This window comes from Canis lupus, chromosome X, assembly GCF_011100685.1.
Source record: "Canis lupus familiaris isolate Mischka breed German Shepherd chromosome X, alternate assembly UU_Cfam_GSD_1.0, whole genome shotgun sequence".
NCBI classification, from domain to species: Eukaryota; Metazoa; Chordata; class Mammalia; order Carnivora; family Canidae; genus Canis; species Canis lupus.
The window spans coordinates 49,069,219-49,083,057 of NC_049260.1; positions in this window are offsets into that span (position 1 = coordinate 49,069,219).

Below are 13,839 nucleotides of genomic sequence, written 5' to 3' on the forward strand. Positions count from 1 at the left end.
CATCGAATTGCAATCCATATTCTGTACTTTGACAGAGAGTACTATTTCTGCTATTTTCTTTTGTGGTGACATCTTCCTTCTAGTCATTTTTCTCAGTTCAGAGTGGTTGTATGAGTAGGCTGAGTCCAGAATATCAACCACAAGCTAAGTAAATTTCACCCTGGATGATTCTGTCGAGGTCAGAGACCAGAAATTAAAAACAAAGATAAGATCAAAATAGAACAAAAGGACCACTAAAGTGGAAAACCAATTTTATTTTATTTTATTTTATTTTATTTTATTTTATTTTATTTTATTTTATTTATTTTATTTTATTTTTTATTTATTTTTTAAATAATAAATTTATTTTTATTGGTGTTCAATTTGCCAACATACAGAGAATAACACCCAGCGCTCAACCCGTCAAGTGCCCCCCTCAGTGCCCCTCACCCATTCACCCCCAACCCCCGCCCTCCTCCCCTTCCACCACCCCTAGTTCATTTCCCAGAGTTAGGAGTCTTTATGTTCTGTCTCCCTTTCTGATATTTCCTACCCATTTCTTCTCCCTTCACTTCTATTCCCTTTCACTATTATTTATATTCCCCAAATGAATGAGAACATATTTTTGTCCTTCTCCGATTGACTTACTTCACTCAGCATAATACCCTCCAGTTCCATCCACGTTGAAGCAAATGGTGGGTATTTGTCATTTCTAATGGCTGAGTAATATTCCATTGTATACATAAACCACATCTTCTTTATCCATTCATCTTTTGATGGACACCGAGGCTCCTTCCACAGTTTGGCTATTATGGACATTGCTGCTAGAAACATCGGGGTGCAGGTGCCCTGGCGTTTCATTGCATCTGTAGCTTTGGGGTAAATCCCCAGCAGTGCAATTGCTGGGTCTTAGGGCAAGTCTATTTTTAACTCTTTGAGGAACCTCCACACAGTTTTCCAGAGTGGCTGCACCAGTTCACATTCCCACCAACAGTGTAAGAGGGTTCCCTTTTTTCCGCATCCTCTCCAACATTTGTTGTTTCCTGCCTTGTTAATTTTTCCCATTCTCAGTGGTGTGAGGTGGTATCTCATTGTGGGGAAAACCAATTTTAAAACAAAGTTGTAAAAAATAAAAGGCCAAGAATCCCAAAGAAGAAAAGAGAGAGAGAGAAAGAAGAGAAAAAAGCAAAATAAAGAAGGAAAAAAGAAAAAAAGAAAAGGAGAAGAAGGGGGAGTCCTGGGAAATGGCGGTGGTGATGAAGTTGTAGTGAAGTGAGAATGTAATCTACCTGAGGGGTTCTAGAGGGTGATCCTCTTGGTTTTGACTGTTTTAAGTTTTGTATTTTAGAAGATGCTCATTCCCAAATTTATATAAAGCAGAAATACTTGTAGAAAGCCCCTACATTGTCCACCAAAACATAAATAGATAAAAGATAGGGGAAGAATGGGAATGAAGAGAGAATATAATTTCACAAAATGAACCAGCACGGTGTACCACTTGGTTCTGGGTGCATTTTGGTCATTTTTTAGAAGATATTAACTTCTACCATTGTAGAACAAAATGAGGCAGAGAAAACAAAAAACACAACACAGAACAAAACAAACCATGTCTTGCATATCTCCCAAAAATTGATTATGTTTTAGGGAATCTAGAAGAGGAAAATATATCTAACACATGTAATTGTAGATATATGGAAGTCAAAAAGGAAGAAACCTAAAAATGAAGAGGTGGTAAAATATTGTAGTTAAGGTGGGAAAACAGAAAAAAATTTGGAAATTTTTAGTCTGATATAAAAAGGAGTTTTACTGGAAAAATTGAAAAAAAATGGGGGGGTACCCTCTATTTCTATATTCTAAATCCCTGGACTTCCGCTGGAGCTTTCTAGCACTGCTTGGTCAAGAAGCTCTTCCCGGATTCTTCTAGTGGGTCTTCTGGGGGAGGGGCCTTCCATGCTGATTCTCTGGTTTCTGTGCCTGGACAGAGCTGCCCTGCCCCAGGCTGGGTGCCAGACTCAGTGGGAGCTGTTTATCCTGTGAGGCCTTTGTTCCCCTCAGCCTGCCTCTCCCAGTCACATGCTGAAACAAAGAGGAAATACCACAATAGCAGTGGCCAGATTTCCAGCTCTGGAGTTGAGCTCCCCTCAAGTAACTAATGTAGTCTCCCAGTCTGCACTGGCCTAGATGCTCCTGGGACTGGCTTGGGTGTGCTGATCTGCACAGCTTGGGGGCTCCCAGAGGCAGGAGAGTCCTTGCTGTCCTGTGCCCTCCCCACTTCTGCCTGTCCCAGGGGGAGTGCAACATCCTGGGCTTCATCTGCTTGGGGCCCTGGGATTGGGGGCCCTGTGCTGCTGGAATCGAGTTCCCGGGGAGTGTGGCTCCTGAGGGCAGCAGGGCACAGACAACTCCTTCTGGAGCCAGCCCACCAAACCGACTGGCTTCTCCCAAATGCCGCATCAGCTGAGCGCTCCAGCTCTTTACAGAGATGGTCCACAATTTGTGGTGCACTTTCCCCTGGGGCGCACTTCCTCCATTACTGACTCCCAGAAACTGGAGGCTTCACTGCCCCTCCTCCAATTCTGCCGGATTTCCCTGCTAAGCACTTTTCTGTCGTGGAGAGGAAGAATCTAGTGCGGATTTTTAAAATTATGGCTTATCCGGGGCTGGGCTTTTCTGTCCTGGAGGCTTTAGCCATTAGGCTTTTCCGGCTCCTCACGGTGCCCCTCCCCCACTCGATTCTTTTTTTATTTTTTTTTCTGCCTTCCTACCTTGCTAGAAGCGAAAACCCTTCTCTCTGTAGTGTTCTGGCTGTTCTCTCTTTAAATCTCAGGTCGAATTCGTAGGTGCTCAGGATGGTTTGAAAGTTATATAGGTAAGTTTGTGGGACCAGGTGAGTTGAGGACCCCTACTCTTCCACCATCTTGCCCCCCAAATAACTCTTAAATCAAGTTTGTATTTGCTGAAAAAGTTAAGACATTTTTCATTTGATCCATAAAAACTATCCCTATGTTATAGTTGGAGAAAGAATTTCAAGAAACAAATAACAGACTTGTTCATTCAGTGAGTTAGTGGCAGTGTGCTTTGTCCTTACTTGCTATCTGCAGCTGGCTGTGTGGCTAGTTTGTTGACTTGTCTTCCCAGCTCCAGCAATTGCAATTTTGTAGACAGACTCCCACATCTGCTTTAACTAAGGTGTGGAAATTGGTTACTAAGCCATGCAGTTGGTTGCTAGGCTTCCTTCCCTCATTCCTGTCCCAACACATTTCAACAACTGAAAGTTAATAATCTGTCAGCAAATTTAATTTGGTAAAAAAAATTAGCATGTTAATTGGGAACTATGTGACCCAAACTCATCTCAGAGGATTAACTTTCTACCAAATATATCTCCTGTGTGGGCTGTTGCTTCCCCACCAGATGCATGAACTCCTGGACCTCTGTAAATCTAAAAAGGCCACATACATTTCTTTGGACTGCTAATAGACATCTTTATGCCTTTACCTAAGTACTTCTTCGTCTCAAATGCCCTAAGCTCATGTTTCCCAGCGTGTTGTAGTTAAGAGGTGATTGTAGGTGGTGGAGGCCTTATTGCATATGGCAGATATTCTTACCCCTGGCTGTGTCTAAGAGTCACCCAGGAGCTTTGTAAAAACACAAATGCTGGAGATCCATCCCCAAAATTCTGATTTATTTGGTCTGAGTGGGCCCAGGCATGAGTATTAAAAAAATACTCCCCAGGTGATTCTCATATGTAGCCAATGGTGAGCATAAATGGGCTAGTGATTTATAATATGGACCTGCAGCTCAAAGCCCAGATCTGCTACTCGTTATTTGTACAAGTCTGGGCAAGTTGCCTAACCCCTATGGGCTAGGACTGTAAACAGGGAAGGCAATACCCCTGTAGCATAATTTTGTCATAAGAATTAAATGAGTTAGTACATGTAAAGCACTTAGAACAAGATTTATAAGCAATTAGTGTCAAAGCAAAACCAAATTATCAGTTTACAGCACTTAGAACTACTCCTAGGACATAGTAAGTACTCAAGAAATCCTAGTTATTATTACATTAACAAAATCTTTAATAGATGCTTATTTTAAATGTGTGTTTAGGAACAGATAACTAAAATCACCTTATATAGCACCAGTATAAAGTTTTTTAAAAACAAATATCAAACTTTTTAAAAGTGAGTCATTTAAGGAAAAATAGTAAGTAAAATGGTGTCTGCAAAAGGCAAAAATTCTGAAGTTTGAGAAACACTTCTTCTCTAAACTCTTCCTATGCTCCCTCCCTCTACTAACTCTGTATATCCAATCCTATCTCTTCTTCCAAGCCTAGTATAGCATAGATTTCACCTTCATTGTAAAGTCTCCCATTACTTCCTCATCTGGAAATCTTTTCCTTCTCTGAATTCCCATGGCTTCTTTCTCTTATAGGCATCTCAAACATGGCCAGCAAAAAAAAAAAAAAATCTCACTAAAGAAGGCACTTGATGGGATGAGCACTGGGTGTTATATTGTATGTTGAAAAATTGAATTTAAATAAAAAAATTAAAAATATCACTTTTCACTGATTCACTACCTCCATCCCATTTTCCCCATTTCTTTAACCAGGAGTGCCACCATTCACCAAATTGATGGGGCCCCAAACCTGGCAGTAGTCGTTTATTTCTCATTTTCCTTCATACCCCTATCCAACCCATCAGGAAAGCCTATTTGTTAGTTTTACCTTCTTTTTTTTTTTTTAAAAATATTTTATTTATTTATTCACGAGAAACACACAGAGAGAGGCAGAGACATAGGCAGAGGGGGAAGCAGTCCCCATGTAGGGAGCCCAATGTGGGACTTGATCCTGGGACTCTGGGATCACACCCTGAGCTGAAGCAGACACTTAACCACTGAGCCATCCAGGCATCCCTAGCTTTACCTTCTAAATATATTCAGACTCTGACCACTTGGTCTAAACCAGTACCCTCTCCTCCCACCTGAATATTGCAGTAGCCTCCTCACTCGTGGCTCCCTTGGGCCCTATAGACCACTCTCCTCCCAGAAAGCAGAAAGCTATTGAAATTCTATTACTGCCCAGCTTTCAAACTCCTTGGTGGCTTCTCACAACAGATCAAAATACAAACTCCTTACTATGGCTCCAAGGTTCTGTGTGATCTGTCACCTGTCAATCTCTCTGAAGTTATTTGCCTAATATACCTCTTTCCTCCCTCCACCTCCCTCCCCCACCATAGCCACTTGATCTTCCTTCACACTGAAAAGGTATTGTTGCCATAGGTGTGGGTGGGAGAGAAATATGAGTTCAAATGCCAACTCCAATGCTTATTATGTTAGGTCTCCACTCTGGATACTTTTAGACATCAGGCATAATTCAAGGTGTTTTGTTTGTAGTAATAACTTACATAATCCTTTCTAATTCTGTTCTTTTTGTCAGATGGGAATTTTAGAAAGATAGTCTCTGATTCTCAGGATTTTATAAGGATTAAATGCATTATTTATTTGTAATTGGTCTTGTCACAGTGCTTGACACACAGTCAGCACTCAATAAATGTTAATTATTACACTTATCAACCAAGGTTTTAACCTCAGAAAAGACATAAGTGAATGCATTTAGGTACTATTGTATGGCGATGAGCACAATGGACTCTGGAGACAGATTACCTGGGTTGTAAATCCTAGTCCTACCATTTACTAGCTTTAGGATCTTGAACATAATATGTAACCTCCTTACGCCTCATTTATGTCATGTGTAAAATAGGAATGATAATAATTGTATCTACCTCATAGGGTAGTTGTAAGGATTAAATGAGCTAATATGTGTAGATTATTTAAAACAGTTCTTGGCCTATAGTAAATGAGGTAATGAACTCAATAAGCATTGAACTCAATAAATGCTAGCTGTTATCACTATTATTACTGAGTCATATCTGCCCAATTCCACTCAATTAGTTTTTTGATTTACTCTTTTTAGTAAGCCCATAGATTCAAGCCTCTTATGGACTCAATTCATTTCAATTAGCTGTCATCCTTGTGTGTGTGTGTGTGTGTGTGTGTGTGTGAATGTTCTTGTTTTATGTGTCAGTACTTGGCCAGTGGGAGGGCTTTTAAGCCTGCATCAGCTGTCATTGAACAACAAGATTACCCCATACAGGGGGACGCCTGGGTGGCTCAGTGGTTGAGCATCTGCCTTTGGCTCGGGTCATGATCCCAGAGTCCTGGGATCAAGTCCCGCATCAGGTTCCTCATAGTGAACGTGCTTCTCCCTCTGCCTATGTCTCTGCCTCTCTCTCTCTCTGTGTCTCTCATCAATCAATAAATAAAATCTTTAAAAAAGTACCCCATACAACTTTGGAGGGTTCTTCTGAAAGTATGTAGTATAGTGGTTACAAGTATGCATTTTACAAACAATCTAGGTTCAAATCCCAGATCTGCCACTTAGTAGCTGTGTAGCTTAGAGAAAGCGATTTTACATCTTGTATAGCAACATTATCTCTATACCACAGGGATGATGATGATACTACTACTTACTCCCTAGGGCTGTTGTAAGAATTAGTGTAAAGTTTTTAGAATAACAGCTGAAGTGGAGTAACATTACAATTGATTTTAGCTATCATTATTAAAAGGGGGCACCTGTGTGGTGCAGTTGCTTAAACATCTGACTCTTGGTTTCAGGCTAAGCGTCTAACTCTTGGTTTCAATTCAGGTTGTGATTTCAGGGTGGTGAGATCAAGCCCCATGCTGGCCTCTATGCTCAGTGCTCAGTATGGAGTCTGCTTAAGACTTTATCCCCTTCTCCCTCTGCTCCTTCCCACGGAGTGTGCTCTCTTTCTTAAATCAATCTATCAGTCTTAAAAAGAGAATCTAGCCCAAAGTAGATACTCAATACATGGCCTTTGTAGTTAGTATTACTGTTATAACTCACATGTGTATATTACAATTTTTTTAACTTGCTTTGATATTCATCATCAAATTTGAATTATATGATGGTCCTGCCAGACAACCAGGGAAGAGATTAACAACTCCAGTTTGCTGTTGGAGAAATTGAGACTGGATTGGACTCCATTCACATTTCTGATGTTTAACATGGCCATTTTTTTTATTTTGCACAGAAATTCTCAAACCTCAACATAAGATTAAAGGTTATTTACCACAATGCAATGTTTTTTATGTTTTTAAATAAGTAAATTATTTATAATTCCTTTAATAAGACTGAATAAAATAAGTTCTGACCTTATTAAATGTCATCTATAACCTAACTACATGTAACTGTTAAGTTGTAGTAGTCAAAAGTAATATGAAACTGTGAAATACTTCACTCTCTTGGAAATTAAGGTGTGTGTGTGTGAGAGACCTCCAAAGGTCAACCAAAATACATACTGCCCTCTGCAGATAATCTCATCTAAGTTACCACATAAATTTCACCAATCATATCCACATCTTAATTTATTATTTATTTATTTATTTTAAATTTCTTTATTATTTAAATTCAATTATCCAACATACAGTTTCAGATATAGAGTACAATAATTCACCAGTTGCATATAACACCCAGTGCTCATCACATTCCCTCCTTAATGCCCATCACCCAAGTACCCCATCCCCCTACCTTCCAGTAAGCTTCAGTTTGTTAATAGTCTCTCATGGTTTGTTTCCCTCTGATTTCTTTCCATTCAGTTTTCCCTCTCTTAACCTATAATCCTCTTTACTGTTTCTTATATTCCAGGTATGAGTGAAACCACACAATAATTATCTTTCTTTGATTGACTTATTTCACTCAGCATAGTACCCTCCAGTTCCATCCATGTCAATATAAATGGTAGGTATTCATTCTTTCTGATGGATGAGTAATATTCCATTGTATATCTACACACCAAATCTTCTTTATCCATTTATCTGTCAATGGACATCTTGGCTTTTCCCATAGTTTGGCTATTATGGGCATGGCTGCTATAAACATTGGGGTCCATATCTTAATTTCGACTTGGGGTTGAGAGCAAGATGGCGGAAGAGTAGGGTCTCCAAATCACCTGTCTCCACCAAATTACCTAGAAAACCTTCCAATCATCCTGAAAATCTATGAATTCGGCCTGAGAATTAAAGAGAGAACACCTGGAATGCAACAGTGAGAAGAGTTCGCGCTTCTATCAAGGTAGGAAGACGGGGAAAAAGAAGTAAAGAAACAAAGGCCTCCAAGGGGGAGGGGCCCCGCGAGGAGCCGGGCTGAGGCCGGGGCGAGTGTCCCCAGGACAGGAGAGCCCCGTCCCGGAGACGCAGGAGCTGCACCAACCTTCCCGGGCGGAAAGGGGCTCGTGGGGAGTTGGAGCAGGACCCAGGAGGGCGGGGATGCCCTCGGGCTCCCGGGGACACTAACAGAGGAACTGCGCCCCGGGAGAGTGCGCCGAGCTCCCTAAGGGCTGCAGCGCGCACGGCGGGACCCGGAGCAGCCAGGAGGGGCTCGGGGGCGGCTCCGCGGAGGGGGCTGCGTGGCCCCGGGAGCAGCTCGGAGGGGCTCGGGCAGAGGAAGAGGCTCCGTGCGGAGGGGGCTGCGCGGTTCCAGGAGCAGCTCGGAGGGGCTCGGGCGGCAGCTCCGCGGAGGGGGTTGCGCGGCCCGGGAGCGCGAATCCACCAGCGCAGGCTCCGGAGCACAGGGCGCCGGGACACAGCCCAGGATCCGGCCTCCCCCGAGACAGGCAGAGGCCGGGAGGGCCCAGGACAGCAAGGACGCTCCTGCCCCGAGCTGAGCAGATCAGCGGCCCCGCCCCGGAGCCTCCAGGCCCTGCAGACGGAGTTCCTGCCGGAGCTGAATCCAGGGCTCCAGAGCTGCCCCGCCACTGGGGCTGTTCCTCCTGCGGCCTCACGGGGTAAACAACCCCCACCGAGCCCTGCACCGGGCAGGGGCAGAGCAGCTCCCCCAACTGCTAACACCTGAAAATCAGCACAACAGGCCCTCCCCCAGAAGACCAGCTAGACGGACAACTTCCAGGAGAAGCCAAGGGACTTAAAGTACACAGAATCAGAAGATACTCCCCAGTGGTTCTTTTTTTTGTTTTGTTTTGTTTTGTTTTGCTTTTTGATTTGTTTCCTTCCCCCACCCCCCTTTTTTTTTCTCCTTTCTTTTTCTCTCTCTCTTTTTTTTTTCGTTTTTTTTCTTCCCTTTTTTTTTCTCTTTCTCTTTTCTTTCCTTCTTTCTCTCCTCTCTTTTTCTCTTTTTCCCATATCTTAATTTCTATAATTTGTATTACAAGTATAGCCAAAACTCAGTTGAAACATGCCCTAGATACTATACCCACCCTGCCAGTAGAATAAATCTTGCCTGACTTCTCTTAGTAAAATATTTTCTTGTCCAATTATTCCGACTTCAGGAGCTATAACAGAGTAAGCATTATTGTACTACAGACATAAAGAAATAAGGGATTCCAAAAGGGAGATAACTAGAGCAAGATCTTAACTTATAAATTATATAGCACTTATGAGACAGGCACAATCCTAGTAGCTTTACCTGGAACAAGTTAGTGAATGCTCACAAAAACCTGGGGAGGCAGGTATTTCATGTCTACCCTGCTATCTGAAAGTATAACATTCCTATGAAACTTTTCCTAAGCCCAAATGGGATAACATAAAGAAGTAATTACCATTATTTTTATATGGAAAAAATTTTGCGCAGTACTAGGCCCCCAAAATAACCTCTCTTAGGCTTTGCTGATACCCTAGGACATATCTTGTTAGTAAATGCATAAAAATAAATTGAGAAAAACCATATCTGCTCACAGACACAATTAGGCATGATGCTGAGATGCTGTGTGTAGTTCTCAGGGAAGAAACTTGGCAGTGCTACTCCCCTGCTAGGGATGTGCTGCCTCTATTATGACTTGCTGCAAAACAAACACTGAACACTATCTTGACTTTTTGGCTTCTTTCATAAAAGCAAAAACCCTCTTCAGATTTCTTTCAGTTAGGAAAAGCAGGGACTAGTGTAAGGGTTTCATAAAAGCAAAGTAGTCTAACACAAACTTTCAACAAGTGAGGGATACCTGTATTATTATCCCTGATTTGCAGAAAAGGATACTGGGCCAAGAGCTTAACTATGTTGCCAAAGATCACACTAATTAGAATGAAAAGAGTCAGGCTTCAAACACAAGTAGTTTGTTTCCAGAGCTCACACACTCTTCACTGCTATGTTTCAAAGCAAGCAAATGATAGGGAAAAAACCAGTGACCTTGCCATGGGAAAAAAAAAAAAGGCAAGCTTATATGGAGGCCCTATCAGTACTACAGAAAAGGGGTGATACCTGGCAAACTGCAGACAGCTTCCTTCCCAACAGCTTCTGGCTGCGGTCAGAGACTTCCATCATACCCTCTTCAAAGCCTGCCTGTCATTGTCACCCAGGAGAACCGGCGCCACTAGGCAAGGACCACAGAAGGATGGCTGGTGGAGGAAATTAAATTGGAAAGATGATCCAAACCATTTCAGGTTTTTGTGGAGGTGAGGGCAAGGACATGTTGCCAGAACAATGCTATGCACTGTGGTCTGTAGACCAGTTCGGTCCCTGGACTGCTCTAGGTCTGTGATGAGGTCAGTAGAGAGGTCAACAGTAAGCATTTAGAAACTTCTATGGCCATTTGACAGAGTGAGTTTATATTTCTTGATGCTAATAAAAATACAAATTTTGGTTTACAAAAAAAAAAAAAAAAAAGGAAAGGGGTGATAAGCCCAGGCTGGGGGTTGTAAGTGTAACAGTGGTTAACACTGTTCACACAGGGTCAAAAATTCTAGAAATCATGACTGACTCTCCCTCCCACTGGGCTCTCGCTGGCTTTCAGTGAGGAAACAGGTACTATAGGACCACAGGCAAGGAGGTGGGGGATAATGGACTTGAACTCAATCTACTGAATCATCTCGACCAGCATTTGTTGCACTTGCAGTTGCCTGGACCTCCTTTCTCTGTATTTTGTTGGCTTGACTGAAGCCTCAGCAAGTATATCAGTATAATGATAAGGTGTTTCATGTAATTTGTCAAAGATTAACAGTGAATCTCTCTCCTCAGAGGGGCTTGTTGATGCATGTACACATGCACACCCATGCATATATGGTGCATTCTTCCTCTCTACACACACACACACACACACTTTCTTCTCTGTGGCCCTAAGGCTACTTAGCAATATGCATTTGGTCATTTGTTTACCTATCAGACTCCAGGGCCCATGCTCTTAGGCTGCAGGCAATTCCTTTCCCTTGGCATTTGCTGCAGTGGTGCTTTTAGTTTTTCTAGGTCTCAAATTATGCCTATGTGCATCTCACCACCTGCCCCTTCTAGTCCTTGGAGATTCCATTCCCAGTGGTATATCTCCTCATTCTTGGACTCCTGCAAGGAGAAGAAATGGCAAGGGCAGCTTGTAATTTCTAGTCTGGGCACCTCCTTGCCATATGACCTTGCATAAGTCAGTCCTCCTTTCTAGTATCTTCAGCTCCACTGCTGGAGCAAGCAGAAGAAATAGCTTTGTGTCCAGATTTAGCAACATAGGATATAAAAATGATTATTTTCATATACTAAGTGACAGCTTATAGGCAAAAATAAATAGACTTCATTTCAAAGGGAAGTCAAAGGAAGATTGGAATGAAGTTTAGAATGGGAGTGAGCTGGAGAGGTATCCCTCACTGAATGCCCCTTGGCTGTCTTCTGTAGGTTTCAGATAAGTCTCCTTGCCATTAAGATCACCAAACATTTTTTTTCTGTATAAATTGAGTTTTGACCTGTATTTTTGGCCTTGTTGCTCTCTGAGCCTCCTCCCCCATCCTACTGCTCAGCAGCTGCTGCTAGGTGTGGGAAGCTCATCCAATCCCTCTTTGCCCCCACTTCCCTATCAGCTCATTGGAAGGTGCCTGCTGAGGAGGTTGCTGAAAGCTAAGCAGCTGATATGCCTAGTCTATAAACTGACCCAATTTAACAGATTTTTTAAAAAAACCTGAGATGGCTGCTTTCTATGCTGCAATATGCAGCAGTACACAGAGACTAGGGCAGCAAGCTCCAAAGATTTTCAAATTACTCAACCAATATTTATTGGCTCAATGCTGTGAGCCAGACATGTAGAATACCCTGACGAGGAATATTCAGATCTTAGTTTAATACAATCATGTTGCTGTATTTGTTGTATTAGTGTGTGTTGGGTGGGAGGGAGACAATGGAGATAACATATAACTATACAGCTCTGGGACAGGATAGAATATGTCAAGTGCTGTTAGGTAGGTATTAACAGCCCAAAGGAAGGCAGTCACATGATGCAGGGGCTTTGTAGAAGTGGTGGCCTCCAGCTAAATAAAGTCTAAATAGGTGAATGTAAGCCAGAGAGCATTATAGAGAACAGGATTGCCTCAGGAAAAAATGGGAAAGCAGCTGCTTATGAGGAGTGGAGCCACTGGAAGAATTGTGCTTGAAAACAGTAACCTTTGTACGTCAGGGAAGATGGACCAGAGTGAGGTGAGATGGGACGTAGGAAGAGTAGCTGGGAGGCTATTGCACCAGTCCAGGTGAGAAAACAATAAAGGCCTTCAATTAGGACCAAGGAGAAACAGTACAACACATAATTAAGATATAAAGCAATTGCACTGTTGGGGATTCACCCCAAAGATACAAATGCAATGAAACGCCGGGATACATGCACCCCGATGTTTATAGCAGCAATGGCCACGATAGCCAAACTGTGGAAGGAGCCTCGGTGTCCAACGAAAGATGAATGGATAAAGAAGATGTGGTTTATGTATACAATGGAATATTACTCAGCTATTAGAAATGACAAATACCCACCATTTGCTTCAACGTGGATGGAACTGGAGGGTATTATGCTAAGTGAAGTAAGTCAGTCGGAGAAGGACAAACATTATATGTTCTCATTCATTTGGGGAATATAAATAATAGTGAAAGGGAATATAAGGGAAGGGAGAAGAAATGTGTGGGAAATATCAGAAAGGGAGACAGAACGTAAAGACTGCTAACTCTGGGAAACGAACTAGGGGTGGTAGAAGGAGAGGAGGGCAGGGGGTGGGAGTGAATGGGTGATGGGCACTGGGGGTTATTCTGTATGTTAGTAAATTGAACACCAATAAAAAATAAATTAAAAAAAATAAAAATAAAAATAAATAAAGCTAGAATCTGCAACACCTAGCAAATGTTTATATGGGGAAGTAAAGAAAGAGGGAGTCAGAGGAGACTCTGAGGTTTCATAGTTATATGACCATATGCAGGGCTGGAGCAGGTAGCTCCCTATAAGGGGTGATATATGAAACAAATTTCCTTATATTACTCTCTCACCACCACTAGCAGTCTGTTATGTTGCTGAAATTCCAATGATGATATTTGTTTCCAAAAGGCAGTTACTATCTGCCAATGACCCCAGGGAATGAAAGTATATGCCTGGATGTTGAAAAGCCTGATGTCTGGGATATAACTCCTTAGAAAAATTGTGAAGAATATTTGTCTCTGGCATTCTTGTCATTCTGCTGATACACTTAAGGAGTGATCCCTCTGAAAGAACATTTACATTTTCTTAGGGTTATAACAATCTAAAAAAATTCCTTCAAGGATCCGCAAAAGAAGGTCTAATGGTTGGTTCTAAGACCAAGTGAAATGCAGGGGATTTGTGAGTTGAGCTCAGTAGTCTAGAAAAAGAGGAACAGGCCTAGCTAACAGGAAAGGGAAGTTCTAGTCCTGACTGAGCAATAAACTTACCTTGTGACTTTAGAGAGATCACCTAACTTGCAATGCCTGTAATCTGGCCAAGAATCCCTACTCTCACTCCCTCATCTCACAGGCTTCTTGGTGAGCTTGAAAAAAAGGACATTGGATGGTGGTAATTGTTATCTTCATCA